Source organism: Diprion similis, chromosome 11 (genome assembly GCF_021155765.1).
Source record: "Diprion similis isolate iyDipSimi1 chromosome 11, iyDipSimi1.1, whole genome shotgun sequence".
Lineage (NCBI taxonomy): Eukaryota > Metazoa > Arthropoda > Insecta > Hymenoptera > Diprionidae > Diprion > Diprion similis.
Window position 1 is genome coordinate 272,502 of NC_060115.1, and position 26,268 is coordinate 298,769.

General features: G+C 44.9%; 1 protein-coding gene and 1 long non-coding RNA gene across 8 annotated transcripts in view; both read right to left on the reverse strand.

Annotated features, from left to right (window-relative positions):
- The window catches only part of LOC124412594 (fat-like cadherin-related tumor suppressor homolog), a 144,349-nt gene that overhangs the window by 50,463 nt on the left and 67,618 nt on the right, over positions 1-26,268 (reverse strand). The gene's annotated exons all lie outside the window — the stretch shown is intronic.
- On the reverse strand, positions 2,482-17,944 carry LOC124412596. The gene is made up of 3 exons (XR_006929808.1): positions 17,935-17,944; positions 16,607-16,614; positions 2,482-2,587 (listed from the first exon to the last, which is right to left on the reverse strand). It is a non-coding gene; the product is annotated as an uncharacterized LOC124412596 (long non-coding RNA).

Genomic DNA, 26,268 nt, shown 5'->3' on the forward strand with positions numbered 1-26,268 from the left:
CCAACTGAACACCAAGATTTTCATCTTCAGTACTGTACAGACTTCCGGCGAGTGTCATTGACCTCCAGGTTATTACATCCCTGCATCGGTTCCCTGATGAACCCTCGGCCATTGTTCGTTATCGCGTATGATTCACCGTTCCGATTGGTGATGAAAAAAAAACAAAATAAATAATCGGGATACCGAAGCGGAAGTAAATGAATATTACTACGTTTTTTTTTCTTTTTTTCATAAAGAATCAATATTCCTGAAAATTTTTTACCAGTTCACGAATCGCTTTTCACCGGACTCGATCCATGAACTATCGTGTGAATCGCTTTTCAGCACCCGAATAAAAGATTTTTAAAATAAGTCACGGTCTGCCCCGGCTTGAGAAAACAACTGGCACTCGGCCATCGCGTTGTTAGTATTCCGTAGCTGTGCTGGTCGGTTATTATTTACGTGCTTCCAATAGCTGCCATCGATTTCCCACCAGTCACCAGCTACATTCGCGGTAAAAACAACCGGTCTCGGCCCGCACGCGTTTCGCACCGACGACACGCGAGCCAAAATATCGGAAAAAGTTTGGGACGATTATTTCTCGCGACGTAAAGATAAGGGTTTGTATTTTGACCGCCATCCACGCTGCTGTCTTTCGCCTAATAATGACAACCCTCCCGCAAACCTGGTCAGGGAAAATTAAGGTACGCGGGTAACCAAAGCTGGGCTGGAAAGAGGGATAAGTCGCGAAACAAGGTGCCTCCGTAAGCCTCTTCGTTCGCTCCGGGACTGGCCGTTGTTCTTTGGACAGCCCGCTGCAGAGGGACTCGGTAAATCCTCCCGGGATCAATAAGCCAGCCGTCTCGCGGCAGCCAATAAATATTGCCAAATCCGCAGGATCGCTTATAAATCAACGAAAAGGGAAACCCGGCTGCAGGGTGCACGATGCGAAAGCCGAGGACAGACTGCTCATCTTCTCCCCATCCCCCATCCCCCCTTCCAACTTCGACCAGTTCGTTCAACGTTTCATCCCGCAAAGAAAAAAGCTGCGGGTTGTGGTTGTGGCCAAGGAACGGCGATCCGTCCATCCGATCTCCTCTGCGATTTCTCTCATTGTCAGCCTCCACACTTCGTTTGTTATCCGGCAGGTTCGCCTCAAGCGGCCGCTGACATCGTCAGGTTGTTTTATCAAGCCCGTCGCTTCGTTTACGGAGAAGTACTTCGACCCGCTGTAATAATATTTTACCACCCCATAGTCACCGTCTCTTTGGCGATATTCAGGTTTATATAAATCCCCCATGTATTTTGCAATGGAAAATATCCTAAAGCAGAGTGGGGCCACTTGGTTTTAATTGCAGTTAATAAAAGGTAATTGCCGAACCCATCACGCGAAGAGGAGGAAGAATGGGAGGTGGGGCGTTTACCTTATTGCGCAAATCTCTCTTCACAGCACGTTCATTTTAATTCAACTATAACACTCTAACTTCCGCTTTTACTTTTACCGCAAACTCTCTCCTTCTCCCTCTCTCTCTCTGTGAACTCGTATGTATTATGTACCAACGTGATGCACCCAGGGGCCATATGTCCCATGGTAATAAATTCTATTCTATTCCATTCTTTTCTATTCTCTCTCTCTCTCTCTGGATAATTCCATATGATGCTCAATGTACAAATCTATTTGTGTATGTTTCTTATTGTTAATATATAATATTGTTTTTTCAATTTATATTTTAATTATGTGTAATTAATTATATATTTATTTTTGTTACGGCCCCCACTAGCCCTTGCATAATAGAGATTAGCTATCTACTCTCTCTCTCTCTGGTTAATTTAGTTTTAAGTACTGCTGATATTGTGCTGTCTATCTCTTCTGGTAGCAGTAATTTTCATTCTATTTTTATTTTGTAATGCTCTGTGGCTACATAGTCTACCATTGTTATAGAAATAAATAAATTCATCCATCTATTTATCCATTTATCTATCTATCTATTTATCTCCCCTTTTTGCTTACTAGCTCTTAGATCGATTAAGTGCGAAACTCAGTGCGAGATAGCGAACAGGCAGTGAAAGCCGAGGCATATAAATAAAAATCATAATGGATAATCTCGTGGGTATCTTTCGAAATTGGTATAATCCGTCTATAGGCGGCCGCTTCCGCGGAACAGCGAACGTATATCAAAGCCGCGTAAATCACCGGGCTGATTTACTAATCCCTGCAGGACGCATTTATTCTTTGATAAACAACGCAGGGATCGGCTCGGCGCGAGCACGAACAACCGTTTCCTTTATCTCCTTCGTTCAAAGTTTCAACTCTGGCGTGTGAGAAGAAATAAGAAGAGAGCGAGCCGGTCTCATCCTTATAATTACCGATCCCCGTACCCTCAAACCGGGCAGACTTCTGCCATCTAGCTCGATAAACAGCCTCTGAGGGGAAACACGGCGATATTATGTAGGAAATGTTTACAAGTATGAAGTTAGTAACGTTAGTGTAACGATGTGTGTTTAGGAAAAACCGTTACTTTGCACTCTTAGGGATGTCTGATATTTAGTAAACCATGATAAACAAAACATACTCTTATTTCGGAAAACCGACTCGTTGAAAGTTACTCTAAAATTGCGCAATATCCATTTTTCCCCGATGCTTCATTACCTTGACGTTTCTAACGACAGCCTCACAAATATTTCTGACGTCTCTACGTGTAGGTATAACGTGCTGGCTGTAAGAAATAAACGGTTACTAAAGGCGAGTAGGAAAAATAAGTTTGTTCGTATATACTGTATGCATACATACATACGTGCGTACGTGCGTGCGTACGTGTGTGTGTATCTCTCTGTATATGGAAGGAGAGAGAGAGAGAGAACGAGAGCGAGACGGGGGGAAATAACTGCCCCTGGAGTTTGTTACGCGACGAACTTTTCTCGTTGCATTTCAAATCGGTATTCCAGAGGAAACTACGAGAATTATTGCGTTCGTCTTCGATATATGCAGGAACCCCCCCACCCCCCCTTTGGCCAGTCGTTTTTTTTCTGTTTATTTATTTAGTTCGGGGGGCGAGCGTGGTTGGTATTTGAAAAATGCTCTTGGTGGTGACCGAGAATTATTCACGGGAATGCTTTCCCTCCTCTTCCTCCTCCTGCATCGTAATTCATTATTCCTCCAGGCTGTATGAAGTTGATAATAAACTGTAATTGTGCTTTATCAGCGTTGAGCGCCTGCAGCTCACCACGTGCGCAGGTTTAATTTATTCAATTCGTTTATTATTTCGTTATTATCATTTCTACTTAAATCTCGACTTCCCTGCAAGCGCCTCTTCTCAACTTTTACTGCACCCGATACGCGGACACGTGCGCGAGGTCTTCCGGACTTCCGGCCAAAACGTACGAAATCCAAAACGCTCGCCGTTTCGTGGCCCGCGGAACTCCCACAGTTTTACTGAATTATTCATTCGATTTGATTTTACCTACTAATCACCCGCTTCTGGTATCGCGTGCTGTAAGCGGAACGAAGAGACCAATTTAAATTTCTTTCTTGAATCGGGCTTCTTCAAACTAAATGCAATTTCGATGCACCGAATACGTATATCATTTCCGGCAACTTGCGACCGCTGACTTGCGCCTGTTTTCCACATTCGCAGCTTCTGCCGCGATCGAACAAAGTTCGCTACTTGAAGGAGAAGGATAGGAGGTCAAATCCAGTCGCCTGCAAATCCGCTTTTTTGGTGTATTCAAAGATCTTTTCAGGGGCCACGGCGAGTTGTTGCCCTGGGAATGACTCGGGAGGTGGAATAAGGTGCTGCCATCGTTGCGGAATGCAAATGGCATCGAGGCACGTGGGGAACTCCATATGTATTCATACACCCCCAACTCAGCCGTACGAAATTTATAACGGGTGGCGAACGAATGAAAAATGTAATCAAGGGGATTAATTTTCCTGCTCCCCAATTTGTGTTCTCACCGCGTACGAACTGCACCCCGTCACGTGATACCGGAAGCACTTCGTTCTTCTCGCACCTACACGGGGGAACATTCGAAACAATTCTATCGGGCGGACACTATCTCAGACCGTCCTCATCGGATGCCTCCATCCTTGCTCCGAATTTCACCCCATCGAACGATCACCATTCCTTCTGTCTTTGCGCGCTTTACTTCTGGGATTCATTACCACAGGAGCTCACCAGCTCCTCTGACCTACAGTCTTTTAAGGCCAGTCTCTGTACTCACCTATTCGCCTACGATACAATACATCTTATTACTATTGCTTAGAATAGTTTTATCTTAGCTCGCCTTAGTTCATCTCTTTCATTGTTCTTATTATCTGTCTATACTCTGAGATATTTTCGCACGCTCTATATATCCATTTAACTTATCTTTAGAGATTTAATTATTATTTTCTGCATGCAGCATAATAACCGTGCGATCTTCCACCTTAATTCTGTGCTGCTAGTTCATATATTCGTTACTCTAAGATTAGTTTATTCTACCATCTATTTATCAGCCTTACTTCTCTTATTGCAAACCTACTTGACTAGCTTAGCTTATTTATGATTGCATGCTCCGTCGTTTTGCAATTCTATTTTCTATGTTTGATTTACTATCTTATCTATTATTTGTTTTTCGTCATTTTTGTAATCCTTACTATTTTATTTTTGCCAGAGGCATGCCAGGGCATAATAAAGAAATCAATCAATCAATTTTTCTCTCTCTTTCTCTCTCTTTCTCATCCAAGACAACAACAGCAGCAGCAGTGTGACACTTGCGATTTCGGCTTGATGTTGTTGCTCGAGTTGGCCTCGGATATTTCATTACCGTAATTAGACAGCGGACAGTAGGCTTGTGAGCAAGAGATTATTCACCATCGGATTGGCTCTTTACGCTCTGGAAACCGACGCTCGATTGGTTATGTGGTGTTCCGTTGTAGCAGGGCCTCAATGAATTGGCTCTGGATAAAGGAGTTCGATTAAATAGATCAGAAAATCGGAGATCAGGATTCATTCATTGTTGGGGTACGAATTCTTATTGCCGTTTCGAGGCTTCGCGCCAAACTGACCTTTTTCTTCTTTTGGCTTCCAACCAACGCTCATTGCGTGGGGGTAGAGTGCTTCTTAAATTGTATTTCTTATTGGCTAACTTAAAACAGAACTCCACCCTGGCGATTGGGATACGGTACCGTTAACCGTGCGCCTTAGGTACCTCGTCACACATTTGGCGAACAGATGTTCTATGGCCGAGACTTTAAAAAAAGTTCGACGGGTTTTTCGAACCATAAAAAAATCTGTCGCGCGAATGCGTTTGTTGTTTTCACGTTCAGAGTTGCCGGGCGGTGTCGATTATTTCCCTCATCTACAGGTTCATAGGCAAACGATTTTGTAATAAAATTTTCAATACTCAACTCGTGCAAATTGTCGTAGGGCGGCTCGAATTTACTGCAAGTGGGCCGGTTATCCACTCGCCGTTAAATATCAACGAAAAATTTTGATCGATCGAACCGTCGGTATTGAAGCCGAGGAGAGAGTGCGAACCGACCGAAGAGCGCTCTCCTGATCCTCGGAGAACGACGAAGGGTCATCGGAACGAATCGGCCTCTGTTCTCCAACTCCGTTCTCGTTAGGTATTCTCGCGGCCATGTCACGGGTGCCATCATCTCCCGTCATTCAACACCAGAAACGAGCTACGATCTACATCCTCGAGTTCAGCCGGAGCTTCGAGTGGCCATAACTGCATGAGAACACTCTGGGTCCGTTCTTCACGCTCCACTTTCCCAAGCTGCAAGGGATGAGCGGCTGGACCGAGGGAAGAGAGCTTGAAGAATCCGAGATCTCACTGCATCCCAAGACGAGCATTGCCCATTGTCCGCAGTGCGGATCGCGCGTGCATGCATGGGAACCTCTTTCATTTCGTGACAACAATTATCATCTCTAGTTTTCTTTCTCGAGTCGCTCCGTGCTGATTGACGTACCGGAACGAACTGGTGTTAATCGTCGGAGAGATTTTAATCTGCCGGTCTTTCTACTTTCTTCTTTCTCCTTTTCTCGCGAGCTCAGAGTCACCGCCGCCGTCGTTTACGAGTTACAAGCCAGTTCGTACGAACGTTCTCAGGCTATTGCCCGGTGTGCTTATACCGCTTCAAGAGAAGGAAGGAAGAAGGAAAACAGGGAAGCAAGAGAAAAAGGGGGCAAGGGGCATGGATACAGCGTGTGGCAATAAGGAAGCTGGAGAAGAAAATTAGAGAACCTCTTTCGACGGCAAAAAGTTTGATGAAAGGAGGACCAAGGGACAAAAACATTCGTGCAAAATGGGAGCGAAGAGAAAAGAGAAAGGTAAAAGAAGAAAAAAAGAAAGACAATAAATGAAAGAAACAGTTTCCGCCAAGATCGGAATATCGCCCTCAACGTCGATGGCATGCGCGTAAGTCTCGAGTATTTGCGTATTTCAATTTATTTCGCGTCACCCTCTCCCCGTCTTTTTCACCACGCAGGTTTTAATTACCACTTGGGAATTAATTTTCGGTACCCCGAGGCGGTCGAATAGTAGGAAAAACGACTGAGAAATGAAATTGCGCGTCTTGGCCGTCGCGGTCGTAATTTACACAGAGATATAAATCCGCGTGTGAATTATTATCCCGAGTATGATTATTATCATTATTGTTATTCTCGTCTTGATTTGCCCCAAGATTGCAACGAGACGTATATAAACGTTGAAAGACATTCGCGTACACGAAAATGTGTCCCGAGTTATTTTATCTTCTCCTCATAGATATATGTATTTCCTTCCTTCCGATTACTTAACAGGGCTTTTTAGCCGCCGTTACGGCGAAAAGCTGAAACTTAGTACGGTACAAATTAGGGACATCTTTCCAAGTTACGGTTGATTACTCTTTCTCGCCCTCATCCCCCGGCTTCGCAGGTCTCCTATCTTGAATAGAAAAAAGACACGGGGCGTCGTTTTCATTACCGGTCGGCGGAACGTCAACCTGCAAAGTATGTATAACGTTCCCTCTGTTTTCCTCACTTTCTTCGTCCTTTAACGCCCCCCATAGCTTCTTTACTCCTCTCCTTCGCCAACCTCGCTAACGAGGAACTCCCCTACCAAACATTCGCCCGGTTTAGCAAAGAAAGACGCGAGCGTCCAGGGCGTGTAATTAGTCGGGGCAAAAGCTAATTCGACATTGATACAAGCCTGTAGGCTCACAATGCGGACAGTGACGCCAATTATTTTCAATAAAATTGTTCGCTTTGAATGTAGAATCAAAATGACGACGGTGGAACTCCCGTCCAATTATTATTATTATACCCCTTATTCTTCGTCAACTGAGGTAAAACGAACGAGCATGACTCCCCGAATATTACCAATGGTTACGCGAAACACTGGGGTATCTCAGAGTATCCGCGGTAGTCCGGAAAGTGCGAGGGACCGGAGAGGCTCGGAACGAGGCATAAATTTAATCTTGACTTAATGATCAAGCCAATTAGTCTGAGCACGATTAACACGCCGCGGCAGAGCGTGCGTGGATAGGTGGGTACGTACGCACCGGGAGCATTCGGGAGCACTCGGGGGCAGGTTGTAAGGCGTTTGGAGCGGACAGCGAATCGCTATTTTACCGAATGCAAACGGGCGGCCTACAATTAATCCGTAGGAACGAGCAAGACTAGCTGAACCAGAGCTAGGCCTCGGGTAGAGACTGTAGTGGCGGCACAAGCACCAGCTGGTTAACTAACGAAATTTAAGATCTATTCGGCAAACTTTACCACCGCCCGCTGAGAAACTTCAAACAGGATCAGAGTAGGAGACCGCACCCCAAGTTTCAGGGGCGAAGCTGCTCTAGAATCCTTGTTGACGGACGATGTAAGCTGTTCGGCGTCCCGAAATTCCCGCGCACCTCGATGTCAAGGAATTATTTTCGATGATCGGCATCAACGATGATGAAGTTGGAATTCAGGTGCGACCGTTCATCTCGAGTCGGTACGATTTGGGATATGTTCACTGACTTTAGAATCACTCGAGAGAAACTAGCTGCCGCGTGCCCAATGGAGAAGTAGGTATGCGCAGGAATTTGAACTTCGAGGTGCGCAGCGCAGCTGTGTGCATCTTCGGAAGGGTTCAGTTCAAATATTTGTACAACAAAGTTGTTATATCTGTGAGAGTTTTGGCCGATGAGAGAGGACTGCTGGAGAGGATGAAATTTTCTAAGCTAGGTATTCTGCTGACAGATAGTTTCTCCAGATGTGTGTATAAGTTGAATCCAAGTTAAATAGAGGTGCTGATCAAGAACGGTGAATATTCATGCCATGAGACATGTTTTTTGTTCAATTTTTTTACAACACCACCGCGAAAGGAGACTTACGCGTATTCGGTGTGTCCAACAGCTCGCAGGCTGGTTGGATTACTTCTTTGAGCGTTTTTTTTTTCTATATTATACATTATGCGTGTACACAATGTGCATTTATATTTTATCTTCGAAGACGGTACGTGGTATTTCTTTTATCCCCAAAACTCTCGAAAGAAACAATCCCGGGATCGTCGAAGCACAGCTGGTAACGCACGGCTGTCAGATACCTACTCACAATCGTTTCACACCGTTATACGTATGTTATATGTAGCTACTGCTGCTGCTGCTGCATGCACAGAGGAGGACCAACGACAACCTGTTGGATATTCAAATGATACCCTTGTCACTGCGGCAACGTGGCTCAAAGTCTAAGATGCATTCAGTCAAATGCCTTGCATAAATTTCTTATACTCCGATTGTCCGGCTATCCACCCATCCATCCATCCATCGGTCCGCGTATGTACCTTCGAATCGTTTAGAGAACAACGGTATGAAGAGGAACTTTCAACCGTTAAAATTCCGTTAACGACTCTCCAAATGATGTTTAACGAAAGGCATTAGTTTGGACGAGGCAAAATTATTCCGTATCCACTTTTGTTGCGTTATTTTCTCTCTCCGCAGTAAGCGAATTCAGCACTAATTGTAGTTTTATTTTCGAACAGCAACAGCATTTGACGGTTTGCCGATGGAGGCGCTGATACGAATTAATCGAATATCGCTGATTGCTTTATTTTTTGACCCCGTGAACAGCATCGTCGTGATTTTCCCATTTTCTCTGATTTTCACGTCGTTTCTTTGTTTTTTCCTTTCCACTTTGATTCCCCGTTTGCGCCCCATAGACGCGATCAATAACCTAGCCAGACGTTTTCATCTACTTGTAAAGTGAAAAAAAAAAAACATCTGCCAAACGAGTTGCTAAAAAGTCAAGGCAAGGAGAGAAAAAGAAGAGAAAAAAATACAGAATAATTAAATAATTCAAACGAGTTTTTGCTTCTAGAAGAATATACAAACAGAGGACGACATTTTTTCTTTAGAGTCTGCAGAAATGAGATCGCGATCGATGATGCCGCAGTTCAAATCCTCTGTGAATTACTCAGCGTTGGTGACAAGTAATGATGGCTCTGCGCAAGGGCTCGTTAAATTACAGCAAGAAATAACAGCTTTATCACGCGCTCGCAAGCCAAGCAGGCTGGTGTTTGAGGCAAGGTTGAGTATTTTTTCAAATACCGACGCCAGAAGCATGCACGGACAAGTTTATACATCGTACAATATGAGGCGTATAGCCGCAATACGAAGCAACTTTCCCAACTATACAATACGTCTGCTGTACGGAAGGCAAACAAAGAAATTCGCTTTTCATCCCGTGAGCGCGTTCCAACTGTAATGATATGCATGCGAAAGAGGAAGAGGGTGTAAAGGTGAAAGAGGCGGAGGGGTGGCATATACCTTAATTTAACCTAATTGAAGAGGTTCTTGGTAAATACTTCCGCTTGCAGGCAGGCCGCATCGCGGCTATTAAAACTTTTTATGGAATGACCCCCCCCCCCCCCCCCGCGCTTCTTTACCACCACGCTCGCCGTACGATCTTCGCGTCGCCGTGGATGTAGAGAACGTTTTCCCTCGGGTGCAACCCCACCCGAGATACGTAAAAAAAACTGAAAAACGACGCGCTAATCTCTTCGCCAGTGAGAAGAGAAAGATGGAGAGGGATCGAGGAAAGCGGGCTGAGCCGACACCCTTATAGTTATGCCGGGGGCAGCGGGCTTACAGGGGAAGCAAATCGTAATATCCAGACAGGCTCGTTCTTCACGAGGACCCGCGTTGCGTAACGATGATACACAGGGTTTTCAGGCGGTTCCCAAAGCATGTGCGAACATACCCGTCCGTACACACGTGTGTCGACTAGGCCTGCACAGAGGAGGGTGTGGTCACGCAATCGTAATTTATGATAACTAGAGTCACGCGTCGGGCGAAATTTTACCACCCTCGTTTCTTTCGCTCGCCCGCTTCAAACACCTTTATAGCATATATGTAGGTGTACGTATATAACAGCGATCGGGAATATGATTTTCGCTGATTTTTCATAACCAGTTCCAAATTTTTACTGCGAAATATTTCAACAGAGATTCGATTCCCTGTCACGGTTCGTGTCACCCTATATCGCCTGCGGTGCGTTTCGCGGAGCCTTCGGAAATCCCGCGTGCTCTCCGCTGCCGCTCCCTTTCTACATTCGCGTACTAAGGGTACAGCCGAACCGACCACGTTGCGACTTCTCTGGAGATGGGAGAGCCTACGGAACACAAGGATAATACATGTACGTGTGCGCGCATCCCTTGTGACTCGCCTGACTTGACCGTAACGAATTACGTTAGTGGCTTTGACGATATAATTGGACGATGCAGTGGGTGGAGAGGGCGAGGAGGAGTCAGCGGTATATAAATAACCGAGTCCGAGGGGTCGATATTACGCTTCGGCACAGAAACCGCTACCCGGCGTATTCTGCATAATCCGGTTTCTGATGTATGCATCCTGCAGGATATCCCTGCGCTTCGCACCGGAACAACTTGGGATAATTTCTTGGGTGCGTCGGGAACGGGGAATCACGCCGCAACCTTTAACCGCGGGAAATCTTAATCGAGTTTCGAGTTATATATTCGGTCGGCTGTCAATGACTCAGCAGCGCAATCAAGAATCACGGAGAGTCGGGAATCCGGCTGATCCCTTCTCTCGCACCCCGCAGGACTTCTAATTCAGATATCCTCACTCGTAACCGGACGTCGTAAATTCTGTTGGAATTGGATTGCAAACGCGTACGACAGCCGAGACTTACGTGCAGCAGCGGGAGTTACTTTTCGTCGTTCGTGATGACTGACTCGCTCACCCTCGCAAAAGACTGCTATAATTATCGCTAATTCTCGGACGATGATAAAAGAATCGAAGAAAAAAGAAAGAAAGAAAAAAGAAGAAACTTGTTTATTCGTTATGTTTTTTTCTTTCCTTCCATCTCTTCTTTCATTTCACTGGAATTCTTTCGACCGATACAATTTTGTCACTCCCAAGTAGGACACGCACGCCTTGCAAATTGAAAAGAAAAATCGACGTATCGGAATATTGCGTACCTACCCCACGAGCCTCAAAAATCAAAAAATTTAGGATGGAATTAAAGCCTGGGTCAAATTGAAGCAGGTATGTATTGGAGCTTGCACGTGTCGGACAAATTTCTCGCTAAAGATTTTTCGCCTGGTATAATACTATTTTTGCAGAAAAAATATGATAGTAATCCCTTAAGTCGTAAAAGCGAAAGTAAACGGAAGCTGAGCTGGGTGACTGATAAATAATGTATCAAATTAACGAGGCAAACTTTTATTTCTGTCTGACGTACCCGGTTGATTGATTAGCAGTCAATTTCTTTGCCAAATCATAGAAGGTGGGTAGGTGTAAAGGCCGTTGTATCGGTATTGTAGTCAGGGGTTTTTCCAATTAGCTTCGAATTTCAGTCGCCAGCATAGTAACGAATTGATTGGTGATTGGCAAGCGATGTGCAGCGAATAAAACCGTTCTACGTGTCGTTGTTGTTGTTGTTGTCGTTTTCGTTTCCGTTGTCGTTGTCGTTGTCGTTGTCGTTGTCGTTGTCGTTGTCGTTGTCGTTGTGCTAACAGAAATTTTTGTTTTTCGGCAGAGAATCGAACCTCGGTAGTTGAATCATTATCTGCCGAGGCAGACGACGATTCATGGTCGATTGGAAATTAGAAGATTGAAGGAATACTGGAAAGGATGAGGAAGAAATGAATCTGGGGACACAGCTTTATACCGTATGCCCCACATAATATTTCAGTGCTGGAAGCATGACGGCTCGGAGAAGATCGCAGCGCTATACGCTGCGGTGGCAGTACGGTAGTTATGTTAATGAGTATGGCTTCGCGATAACGGGTCTGCTGCACTGAAAATCTAAGCTTGAATAATACATCGGATAAGGGGGAAGGAGAGGCGAACTGGTAATTAAGCCAAGCTGTAGTCTCTATGCGGCCTTTGAAAATCCACTGCGACGACGACTCTCTGCTGAAGCATGTTAGTACAGTCCTTGCGAGGAGCAAACGGCCTGCATTCTGCATATAAGCCGTGTACGTTGATCATCGGACGGATTGCGTAGCGGGGAATATGGCGGGAGGAAAGGGAGGAAAGCCGAGCTTCCTAGGGCTTTCGGAGAAGGGGCAATTTCAGTTTCGTAACTCGTAGAAACACCCGCAAAGTGTGTAAGGTAGCGCGCAGGGGGGATTCAGCTCTTAGCCGGAATTCTAACCGAGAAGTAACAACACTTCCGTATTAACCCCGATCTCTGAACTCACTCGTCTCGTGCTTAATCCGACTTTGTAATTCCGCGAAAACGGAGGCGGACAAGTATCCGGTATGACTGCGAGGCGAGGCGAAGGCGAAAACGGAGATTAGCAATGCAATTGTATTAACGATTTGTTGGTTTTTATCCCAATATACAGCTTTCTGGCTGGATCAGGGACTTCTGAGGGATTGCAAACCGACGGTGGTGATTGATGACTCGGTGATAAGCTTGTGTATAAGACTGCAACCTCAGTTGGCCCGATTTAAACTGAAAAGCTCACTGAATCGTTAACGTTTTCATGAGATTCGTGAGTAAAGAATCATCGATAATTTTTCGTTAGTTGATTACTGAATAAAAAAAGGTCTTTCGTTGAATGTGTGAAAAGTAGACAATCGAGCAATGTGCGAGTACAATATCGTGATCGGATCGACAAACAGAGTATCGATTTCGAACTCTGCACGAACCCTTCTGAGGAGCGTAGAGGAGATCTGATGATTAGCTAGATTTACTAGATGCTTCAAAGCGCTTGAACAATGTGGTTAAATCTTGCTAACGTTCCGCTATGGAATACTAAGTGGAGATTAGGTGTTCGGCATAGAATCGTTGGCGGGACCGGGTTAATCGTAATCACGAACAATGGAGGTGTATAATCCGTATGGAAAAGGGCCGGGCGACTCGCGGGAAACGTCACGGTTCCTAAAAGTGTACCGAGGTGTTCAAGAATTAGGTTTGCGGAGCCACTTGAGCTGCCTTGAAAACCGCCCCTGATCTTCCCATTTCAAAACAAACGGCCTGGCGAAGGGATGAGAGGCTGTGCTGCAGCGGTTTCGTTAATCCGATGAATCACGAGTTATAAATCGCGCTTTCCATGAGCTAAACGTGATGGATGGACCACGCGGAGAGAGAAAAAGAGAAGTAAAGAGAGATGGCGAGAGGGAGAGAAAGAGAACGAGGGCGGGAGGGAGGGAGGGAGAACGGGGAAGAGCAAGGAAGGTGCAGTAGGACGAGCAGACGAGCCTCGGCTTGATGGAAATCACTGGTACCGCCCGAAATTCACCTCTAAAAGCTTTCATTGTTGTTAACTCGCCCGTCACCCGCTATTCACAATGCATTTTCTATTTGCGACAACGCGAGTACGCCTCGTGAATGTGTTCGTTTTCAACACAGTCATGCAACGGCTGCTATTACAGGCTCCGTCTCTGCTGCAGCAGAAGGGACGTTCGCATCGGCGTGCCGCGGATTTTGAAATGTGGTTCAGCCGTTCAGGGATGAGCGTGAATTAAGAGTGATCGTGAAGGAAAATTCGGAAGATCCTGTAGCTAGCTGCGTTTCGCCTTTGAATAAAAATTTTCGACTCGTTGGAAATCCAAAGATTCAAACGATGAACCGCGGGACCGATTTCACAATTATACCAATGAAGGAAAAAAGATCGAACAAATCAGGAGCAAATCTTCTCAGTTTATAAATATTTTCGTGTCCTAGTCTCACCTCACGATTGGACATTGATTACCTTCCAAACCTCCAGGATTCCGGATACGACGATCTCGAGGAATAACAAAGCAGGACAACGCTCCGAGCTCTGGTAAAATTTTTGGTCACGGCCAAAAAGATACGGAGAGACACGCGCGTCGAGTGACACGGAAATGGGATGATCATCATCAGTCTTGAGAAGCAGAGGGGGTTTCGTACCGATGCGTTCCACCTTTTTTTGTGCGAACAAATGGAGAGGAAATAAGGAGGACCCTTTGCATTTTCCCCTCTCTTCTCCGTGCCGCGACATATTGCAGACGGTGTTCTTCCTCCGAATACGAGAGGCAGTCAGGCGCCTACGCAACTATATCGCTGCGTGTGTGTAAAATACCTCCCCCAAGTGAAAGACACGCATGCCTTGAATATCGCGTAAGGATCTATCCGTATAGGTCTTCCTCCACTCACCGAGCCTCCGCCACCGGGGGTTGGAAAAATCTTCCTTATCGTCGGTACGCTCCGTCCTTTCCACACCCACACTGCCCTTTGTCTCCTTATCTCGCGCACACTCTGGCACACAACACCCTCCGCCACTCGGTCTCGGTCCGACCGTAAACCAAACTCGCGGTCTTTCGCGACGTGTCGTGGATTGCATTCGAATTGGTAGTGATTTGTATTTTATTTTGTGTAGCGTAAGGAATTTAAAACAGGAAGAGCAAAACTTGATCTTCAAACACCGCAAACTATCGGTGAATTTGTGAATGATGACATAATTCTCGGAGCCCGCGATTGTAGGAGAGTAGGTTAGTGATATTCCGAGATAAAGAAATACGGCTGAGGTGTCATCAAGGCATTTAGGTACTGTAACGTCGCACGCGGAGTAGCGGAACGACATCAATTTCGAACGAAGGATGCCGGGCTGCGGAGGAGGGACCAACGCACATCCCCGAAGCAAGGGAGTCGATGGCGGAAGAGAATTCCGCTGGTGGCCGGCGCGTCGCAGCCTCTCCCCGCATTTCGCGAATATGATGTGCGAGGTACGTTACAGCAAACGAATAGCCGGATACTTCCGGGCGGCTGAATGGCATGATCGAGGATTAAAATGATCGAGCCATATTTCCGCTTATATAGTATAGCTACATACGTGTTTCTATTTACATATGTACACTGTACAGTCCCATTACCTTCGTCATTCACTCGTTTATTTTGTACACTTGCCAACGGGTAGATAATAAGATCGCCGATGGCCCGCGTACAGGAGCGGCCTGCCGCGAACTAGGCTAATAATGTGGCATTAGAAGGGAGTGGTCACCTCGGGGCATGAGCGGAGGGAGAGAGAGAGAGAGAGGGAGAAACGTTCCCATGGTAAAGGAAGGTGCTATGCCTAATTCCAAACTAACCCCTTGTTTAAAAATATTCTTTTTTTTCAACGTTGATCATACAATTTATTGATTCCTGCTTTCCCGAGCAAGATTTTGATTTGAAAATAGCGCAAGCTGCACGTTGTAAAGTGGAGCTTTGCAGCTGCGAGAAAACGAGCCATACTTATAACGATATCGAAAGAAATGAATAACAGACATCAGGTACGATGAGAGGCCTCTGTTTCTGTGCTTATATGCTGTGGTTATATTCTAAACGCGTTCACACTGACGGAGCACAAGGCACTACTGGCACCCTCTATGGCACCACTGCTAACTCCGTTAGAACTTTGTTTGTTTCATTCAACACAATGGCCAATTCCTCTCCCCATGGAACTTTCAGCCTACTTCCCATTGTGCTTAGATCTCGCCTATGTAGGCAGGCATTCGTATACCTACCTACCCGCCACCGCATGTATGTACAAAGATGAGGCTGAGAGCTGCCCGCAGCACGATTTTCCTTCTCAAATGACACTCGAACCAGCTGCGGTTATAGACGCGATTGACACACCCGGAATTTGTCGGGTGCAACCGTGGCGGGTTCGCTGGTTGAATTCGAATGGTGAACATCCCGAGTCGTTATCTGCAAGATATTGATCTCAACCCCGTTTCATCCCCATTTGTCAGACATTTTCTACGCGCCCCACGAACTTTAGACGAGGCGCGCTTAGCGCTTTACGCCGGGAATTAGAATACCTAGAGCATATAAGAGGCTAAGGTGTAAATCCTGCGGAGCTATCCCGGTTTTCGGAGAAACAGGAACCGCCGTTCTTCTTCTCCCGCCTCGCCTCGACTACATCAGGAGTAAATTACGCGGGGAAGTTAGCCGCGACGGCCACGCCTAAAGCCAGCATCGCAGTCTGGAAGGGAGAAAGGGGGGAATACAATTAATTCGAATATTATATATTATAGAGCTGGGATAGAGAGGGAGAGGGGGAGAGGGAGGGAGCTTTATGTTAAGACTCGTAATTTAGATAACCGCGAAAACGTCATTCCGTCGGGGGGAAAAACAGTCTACTTGAAATATTGTATAATACGAAGGTTCTCACAGCGTATCGAATTAATTGGCTCGGAATATACATAATTTTCTCAAGCAATTAGGGCTGAATTGCATTTCGGGGTGTGTTGTCGGCGTCGAGGGCGAGGGCGAGCGGCTTGGCAGTAACCGAGCAGCACTTTAGCGAAGACGAGGAACAAGGAACAAGGAATGAGGAAAAAGCAGCAAATTTCTTACCGGGGTATCGCAATACCTTCTCTCGGCGGTTAGTAAACTGAATAAATTTCATCGCAAACTTGCCTCTCAACTTTGTACATACAATATAGCTATTCATCCCCGTGGTTATAGGACAATTAGGCGAGACAACTTATTTATTCGCTGAACCGCCTTTCGTTTTCAAAATTATTCCAAGTCTGATTGTCGGGGAAAGAACGAAGTTGAAGGGAAAAAATAGAAAGTGCTTTAATAGCCGGTGACAAACATTTTCGTGTCGTTTGAATTGTTCTGTAATTGTTGTTCTCTCCAACTTTTCACAGAATAATTGACAGTTATCGCTATAGTCATATATATGTAGGCAATTGACTTTTTTTTACGATATACAATATTGATGAATACAAGCACGTGTTCGAAATCCGAAGAGCCCTCACCTGTACTGACGTGACGATGAATTGAAATGCAATTTGATTGAAACACGATACGTGAACACAATTTGAGGCGGGTATGAATTCGCGATTCGTTTGCGTATAATGAAACGTTTTCCTGGATGTATGAGAGATAATTCAATACTTCCAACTGCATAAATGTTTCGTACGTTTAATCATCGCTTATACACGCGTACATGTAATCGAATATCATATCGTATGATGTAATCAAATAACAATTAGAAACTACGCAACCCCGAGTACGCGTACATAGCTGTATTCAACGCGACACACACAGATATAAATATTATTTGGATCAGCTAAATACTCTTCAAATGATTTTCGTCTGCCTCCGGATTGTATTTTGTTTTACTCGACTATCATTTCAATAGGGTATTTCAATTACCTGCCGTGGATAACAAAAATTTCGCACGGTCATCACGCCGTACAAAAAAATCAACCTATGCGAACGAGGCATTATTTTCGCAGCGCAAAATTCAGTTTCTCGTTGCCGGGTTGCGGATTTTTGTATTGTTGTCGGGGAATAGAAATAAATAGATTTTTCCCAGCAGTAGTAATATCAACACCGCGGGATGCTTTGGTACGAATTTCGGGATTAATTTTTGCCATGCGGTCGGCATACATATACCAGGCTTGAAATTTCGACAAAGTTAAACGCCCACCCGTCTCTCCATTTACGTGAAAACATGCCCTTGCACGTGAGACAAAAGAACATAAATAACAAAAAAAAAGTTAGATCGCTGAAATACATATTTTCAATTTTGGACCAGTTGTTTCCGACAGTTTGCGCAGGGGCAAAAATTCTCTTTCCTCGAATTTCCGACATACTTCTGTAACCGTTACGCGGACACCTTAATGGATTTGAGGTTCTAGCGTTTCACAGAACGGCTCGAAACTCAATTTTTGGAAAGTAAAGAAAAAAAAAAAAAAAAAATGAGCGGCATAACGGCGTCCTGGAATTTCAGGGTGAGAACGTCAGTTAAACCCGCAGGTGTCTAGTACGGGGGTGAAGGGGAAGAAATGAAGAAGCAGAAGTAAAGGAAAAGGAGGAACTATTTCTGAGGCAGCGATAAAAGGTAACTAGATTTTTATTTCGAGTAGAAGTTTCGGCTGACATCAAATACAGTATATCGGACTATACATAGACATATACAGAATATCCTGCACAACCACTCCTGATATGATTTGATCGAGGACGGCGCGCGAAGAGGCGGCGAAGAATCGTGGCTAATTGCATCGCTCGCGAGATGAGACTCGGAAATTTGTTGCCACTTATCCAGGAATCAACGATAAAGAAGACACGTACGGATTAGACGGCGCTGAAATCTGCGTGTACACGGGGTGACAATTATCGCAAACGCTTTCGTTTGACAATTGAATAATGACGATCCCTTTGTCGAATCGTCAACGCCCGCTCCCTCCGTCGTTTTAACGCCCTGGCCACTCTCTCCCCCCTCAATCTCTGAATATAATACATACCTGCGTTATTTATCACCGTCGATGGAACCCTCGCGTTATTCGGGACTTGCTGTTGCTCTTGGTAACCTGGTTACAATTTTCAGTCCCGTACACACCAATTACTGCCAACAGTCGAGAGCGAGCACCGCGGGTCGCCAACCACGCACAAATTTACCCAACTTCATCGTTTTAAGAGTGCTATTTCATGATTCGGAAGAGCGGCAAAATCGACTCACGTCTAAATAAAACTAGTCGATTCAGATGGAAAACATGGAATAGAATTTGTTATGGCTGTGGCAAAAAAGCGAATAGCTGCATATTAGTTGATCCCGCGATCAGTCGATGTTAATTTTTATTTTTCTTTCGCGGATTATTTAACTGCGAGAAAGAGCGATTCGCGAAGTAATTGAGAAAGAAAAAGAGAGAGAAACGGAGGGAGACAGAGAGAGAGAGAGAGAGAGAGAGAGAGAAACGGGTCCTTAAAAAATTGCGTGACGGTTGGGTGCGCGTATATAGTTAAAATCGGTCGAGACATAAATTGCGATTACAAAACGGCGCTGGCGGAGAAAATATACAGCGATATCGTGGTAAACGAAGAGTTGCAGGGAGGAATGGGTGGCATGGATGGGCGATAGAGGCTTAGTTAAATCGGATGGTGAATACGTAAAAGGCTCGAGGTAAATCCTTCAGGTGCTGGGTGCTCATTTGAATTCAACGAGTGAACATCCGCGGGTGGCACCGCTGATCTTACTCTCACGTCAATTTTCGATACTTTAGCTATGGCTGCGGCTTAAGCCGGGGGAAAATTCGTAAAACCGATGTCGTATCATCCCTATTATATTGTCTGTCTCTGTGCAACTCGAGACACTGGTCCACCACCTGATGTCTCCACGGAAAGAGTTGGAAGAAAAAAAAATGCACATGTGAAATAAAAATAAACTCTCAATCCCAGTCTACACAACGATTTCCTCCCGTGTCTGCACCGTGGCACAAGTGTGGATGAATCATACGTATTACCAATAGAGCGCCATTTATCCTAGCATCGATATAACAAACGAGAAATAACGGACTGCACGTATGTACCTACGTACGGGTATTATTTCCTCGGGGAAAAATACACAACCCGCATATAACCCACTGTGAGTGAAATTGCGGCCCCCCGACACGTTTTCGTTATTTGCAAATATAATACACACATGATACGTACGGATTCATTTCGGAACACAGATGGGTCAGAGCTCAATTATGTCGTTTCACAAATCCACCGCGGTGGTACAAAAATAATTTCTCAGCTTATACGGAAATGTTCATTTTGTTTTATTTCTTTGTCGATTTGTTATTATTCTTGATATTATTTTTATACGCTGGACTCGCAAACCGCAAGTACAACGATCGATTATACACGCGGTTGGGTAAACGTCATAATTAGTTTTACAAAGTGTTTATGAGACAATTAGACGTGGCAGCTGTGGCAGAGACGTTTAGGTGTCGAAGTTTATGACGGAGATGCAAAACGTCGGTGTATCGTAATACAAGAACGCGCCGGAAGTCAGGTGGGGGACGACATACGATATTTTAAACCAAGGCTTGTTCAAACACACAGCTGGCGGTTCAATTAGTCTCGAGAAAAAACGATTCTGTTAGAAATCGTTCTTCTTCGTGATTGAGAAAAAAAAACCGTAACGTTCTGTACAGCGCACAAGCAACGCAATCTCAATGAATTTAAATAATTGTTACACCGCGATCGATGCTACGGTCTGAACGAAATTAAAACGGGGCGATTCTCCACCTCGTCGCACTCTGCCTCGGACGAATTCTCAGGCGGTCGAGTGAAAGCGGGCAGAAAGAAACAGTAAAATTCACCTTCTGATTCGTATTTTTCCTCCATCCTTCTCGCAGCCTTTCAAATCTCGCCTCTTTCAACCACCGACCGTCGGCGCAGCGCGATAAAAGAACAGAAATTGCATCCGAAGGAAGGAATTGGATGATTATAGAAAATGAGATTGTGAGCGTAATTTTATTCCGAAATTTCCCACAGTGTTCCCTTCTCCTTGTTATTCGCGCCATTGCAAAAATTCCCTGCGCAACAAGGCACGCAAATACACGTGAAAATACGCGGCCAACGTGGGTCAGCGCGCAAAGTTCCATTTATCAGTGATTATTGACAAAGCTCGAGGTTATAAGTGAATTATCCAATGCTTCCGCCGAGACGAGCTTTTCTGTTTGAGTTACGAGCGAGGCTATGCGACGGGATTCGCCACGAGAAATACACAACTTTCCACCCTTGAGCCCCTCTGCTCAACTCTATAGTTTCCGGGAACCCCAAGATACAAGAACCAACTTCCGGCCATGAGTTTTTCTCCGTCAATTTACTGCCGAAGAATTTCCCGTAAATATTTATTCGCGGTGAAGAAAAATCACTCCGATTCGGCTGATATACATGGAAAAATAATAATTCGTTCGACCGGACAATTTCAGTGTTAATATAGTCACAGAAGAACAAATTCATCAGCAACAGCTAAAATTTCACTACTATAACTATTATAACTGTTAATATAGTCGCAGAAGAATAAATTCATCAGCAACAGCTAGAATTTCACTAGTATAACTAACGGGCTCGCTAAACTAGAATTCCACTTAGCTACACTTGCAAAACTTTAGCTGTTGCAATGAGAGCTTCTTGCTTCGACGTCTAAGATTCTTGCCGCAAATGTATTAGCACTAAAATTTGCTAGCCCGGTGAATTATTGATACCTAAGCGTCCTAACCGATACGCAAACGCGCGAAATATAAGTAGAACGCGTCGTATAACTTTCCCCAAATTATCATTTCATAGATTCCTGTTTAGTCGTAGCGATCGTCAACGGAAGATGTTGAGTGAACCGGATACTACCCCATCATCTTCGTCGAAGTTCTCCCTCTTACTCGTCCATCGGCGAAGCTTGGCACTCGTAATTCCCGATCACGATGCTCGGCATGAGAACTTAAAACCGCCACCTCCAGGGTGTGGGTAAGTCGAGCCACCCGGTTGCAGGAGCCTAAATGAGTTTGTAGGTAGCACGTCAAAAAGTCCTCTCAAACTTTTCGTCGCGGAGCGGTGAGCCGGCCGATCCTTAACGATTAATAAGATGCAAGGAGGGGTTGTGTAACGGAAGCGAGGAGGGTACAGGTCGGTATTCAGAAGGCGAACTAGCGTCAAGTTTCCCAAAGCCCCCCCCCCCCCCCCCCCCCTTTCCGCCACGATTTTATTAAATCTGCCGGCTCCGCTCGATAAATGGCAAAACTTTTCTCACCCAGCCTGCAGGACGTCGCATCGCGTTGGATTTTAGGCCTCAAGTTCCGGTCCCACAGCTACGCCAATGGCAGCCCACCTTCTTGTTTCCTCTCCGCTTCTTCCCCCGACGGCCAATCCGAGTACAGAATCGCAGATGCTCCTGCACGCTGGCTAAGTGCCTTTTCCCCACACAGGTTGTACCTAATTCGCGCGGGCTTGCGGCGACTACGTCAACACCCGATATTGCCCCCGAGGGGGACCATGGTGTAATTTTCCTCGACAAGTTTTCGCGAGTATACGCATGATTCGCATGTCCCTTATTGACTCCGTTGATAACGGCGACGCGCGCCGCTCGTCCCGTTTGGAAATTCTGAACGATCTTCGAATCCGTGTTAAAAATTGCCCCGCTAGACAGGGCGAGGCTTCTACTTTATCGGGGCAATGCCACGCGTCACAAATTTGTTCCTCGGAATTCCACCCCTAGGCATCGCTAATCCAGCATCACGTCCACCCTCCGGCGTAGTGACTCATTCGCTGCATCCCCCGGCGCCTCGTTAAAGGAATCGAGTTCAGCCTCTCTCCCACAAATGCATGATGCACCGCGATTATACTCTGCGACTTTCAGATGAGAGGGTGCCAGATATTGCTGCCCTTCGCTCGTGCGATCCCACTTTCGAACGCAATTCATGCAGTCCGGAGGTCCCGAGGGTGCCGATGGACGGCGGTACGAGCCCCAGAGGGTCGCGCTGTCCCACAGGAAGCTGAATTGCAAGTCGTTCACAGTATGAGCTTACTTTTAAACAGCGGAGCCGGACTCACTCTTACAACTTTTTTGCTTGTCAGGTTGGTTGATTGAAACGAGTTTGCTTTAATGTTTTCGGGCGTTTTTTCCCCGCAAGTGATGATGAAGTTGCAAATATGATTGGAAAATCTCTCGACGATCTTATCAAGTCGACATTTTTCTGATTCTCTTTCTTGTCGATAACCAGGCTGGGTAGGTGCGTGTTCATCTTTCCAATTAATTGCGATTAGCTCCATTCTCCAATAACAAATGAAGAAAGTATTTGTGAGAATTTGCAACAAATCGAAGCGTTCGAATTAAATCACGATATTATTTTTGACAAAAATTTTCAAGGCACACGGAGAGGCCGCGCAGTACTTTATGTAATATGCACGAGTGGCATCGTGATTATATTTTACTTGATTTCTTTTCACACCCCGATAACCGCGTCACGTTGACACTGGGTCCTTTTTCGGGTGAGTATGCAAGTTTCCTTATACATAGAGAGATGGAAACTTTTGCTGACGATGAACCACCCCACATTCGCACCCTTTGTTTTGGGGTAGCGTTTTGATTGGCTGGTTCTTAGGTCAGACCCGCTGGGTTTGGTTTGGTTCGATTGTTGGATACGACAACGTTTTCGAAGTAAGCGGAAAGAAGAGATCCTGCCCGGTAGGCCTGATCCGTATAATTTGCATACCCCCCCCCCCCCCCCTCCCCCCGCCGATAATTTTCACGGCAAAATTGTTGCATACAGGTATGCCTACTCACAACAAATATCGGATACAAAAATGTGGCTAACGCGGATCCGAGGGACGAAAATTTCTTCCTTTTCAACCCGAGCCACTTCCGGGTGACCCGTCTCGTTTGGAACGCAAATTTCCGACCGCAAGGAATAGGGCGGATAAGGAGACGAGATGAATATTTATTCAAACGATAAATCGTCCAAAGATTGAAAGTTTATGATTTTTAAATGATTTTGTTTTCCACCAAATCATTACTAGTGTTAATCTTGTTTTGCTGCTCATTACAGTCTTGAATATACGAATTGATCATTTTTCATACTTTGCGCGACAGTCAATGTGTATAATATTTGTATGAAATCATTAAACAATTATGAAAGCAATCAAAATATTTTTCGATACTTTATAACCTCGGGTCACTGAGCTCAATAGCCCCTGGGATCTTTCTTTTTCAAAGACAAATATCGAAAGCGCTCTTTCAACAACGAAATATATGAACTTTGGTCCGTGTCGCACGGAATGAGTAAGGAAAGGATGAAACTGAAATCAGAGAAAAATAGCACGTGCGAAACGAGGAGATGAAAAAAATTTAAAAAAATGTGGCAAAAAACACGAATATTTTCTTCACATCGTCACGGTCACAATTGAATTCACAGACGTTAGATGCATGGAAGAGTTTCATAATTGAAGTGAAGGCAAAAATTTTTTTACTTAAAAAAAAAAAAGACTTGTGTATACAAGCCAAGGTTATGTAAGTAAGTATTTGTGTATCATAAATATAATCGCCGAACTTCAAGGGTGAAAACTTCGAAGGAAAATTAATTATTGCGTGTTCTTTTGTAAATTTTAGCGACGCCATTTTATCTTGGATACCTAATCACGAGAGCGGCAATTACCTACATACTTCAACACCCCGAAGCCAATGGGGGTTAGAAGTTAATTTCGTTTACGCTGGCGATATTCGCAGGTGTGTATATATATGTATAACTAAGTATAACCGGCTTCTGAGGTGTGCAGTTTGTCATTCGTGGTATGTGTAGCGTTGAACTTGAAAATACGCATAAGACTCGTTCCCTCTTTTGTTTGTGAATAAGAATTTACGAGAAACATAGGAAACTGTCGTCGGGTGGTGGAAAACTTTAAAAATAAATTCTCACAAGAATTATACTTATACGAAGTACAATATCCATTACACGTAATTTCGTACTTCCGTCATTATTAAACTTTGAAACGATTTCTTGCGCCGATTCAAAGTGAAATGATATTTACTCACGCAATCGTTGACGACGACGCGTTATTTTATGAGTGTGGTTGTGTCGAGAGCTGCATGCTTACCTGTAACAGAGAAAAGTAAATGAGAATTAAAACGAATCCAATATCAAAAAATATTACACATTTTAACGAAGCTTCATGAAAAATTTCCAAAATAAGAACACACATTCGCATGATTTATGCTTCATGGTTATATTGAAATATTGAACCTTAACGACAGAATATATCCAATGCCTTCTCCGTTGCAGGAAAGTGACCAAACAACCAAAAAGAAAAAATGTACCAATGTAAGTAAGAAAAAAAAGATAAGAAAACGAGAAGAGAAGAGGAAAAAAAACCAACAGGGAAAAACCAGTAAAATAACTGAAATACTGCATATTTTCGTTACGCCGAAAGACAAGAGGGTCGGAACGACTGTAAATCACGGGCTTGACTTGAACATTCCGTTCCGGTATAACGACGAAGCTCTCTATCAGCCCCACAGATGGTAATATAATGGAAGCACGAATGAAGAATTAATCAACGATACAATAATGTCGTTGAATTGACTTGTGATAACAAGAATTGATAGAAACCTTATCATTCGAGATTAAACGCTGAATTTTTCGTCAATGTCAAAAAGCTTGTTTTTCATGTCGCTTCGAGGGTCTTTATCGTCGCGTTTCTTCTGCGTGTAAGATTTTTGTTATGTTTTAACATTTAACTAACAGTGCCCGCGAGCGATACGCAGGGTTTGAAAATACTTCGCGAGCTTTTCTTTCCCAAGAGCAAACAAGCCGACTATCGCCCGGCCCTTTCGCCAGCACCGTCATCCTGAAACCGGTGCTGCAGCCGAGGCTCCCGGCCGGAATAGGGAGAAGGCGTTATTGATGGGCCGACGCAAGCCATGGCGGGCGCGAGCTACGAGGGAAGAGACGGAGATCGGATAGTGGAAGAGAAGCGGAAGGGACCACGGAAATTCTATATCTCAACTGCCTACATCGCCCATTTTATGATCCGATCTCATCGACTCGCTGCACTCGGCACTTGACGATATTTTTTGCCTATTTTCCCGCTAGTCGAACGTGTTGGGAACGAATCGCGCTTCACTGGTACTGCGAATTCACCCAGAAATGTCGAAATCGACAAAAGCTGTCGGAGAATGGCGAAGCAGCCGAGTGACGACGAAGAAGAGACACGACGTGATTTCCCACAGGGTGATTCTCGTTATGCCGCGAAATCCAATATGCTTGCAAATTACTGCAACATCCCGTAAAGCAAGGGGGAAAAATGCTTCGGGAGGAAGGGAAGTTGGGTGCGTAGGAGGAAGACGTGGCAGGGCTTGTAGGGCGACACTCGCTGTGTGGGAGGGGGTTCGGATTGTTTACTCGCGTGGTTATGTAGGAGTGGAAAAATAAACTGGGTTATTAAATGAGTTAACAAATAGGCACGCCCGGCCTTTATCCGGATGAAGGTACATTGGATTCACGTCTCTTGTCACTCTTTACGAGTTCACGTTACGATAAGATAGGGTTTCTCCCCTCAAGCACAGCATTACGCACAGGCATCGACTAAT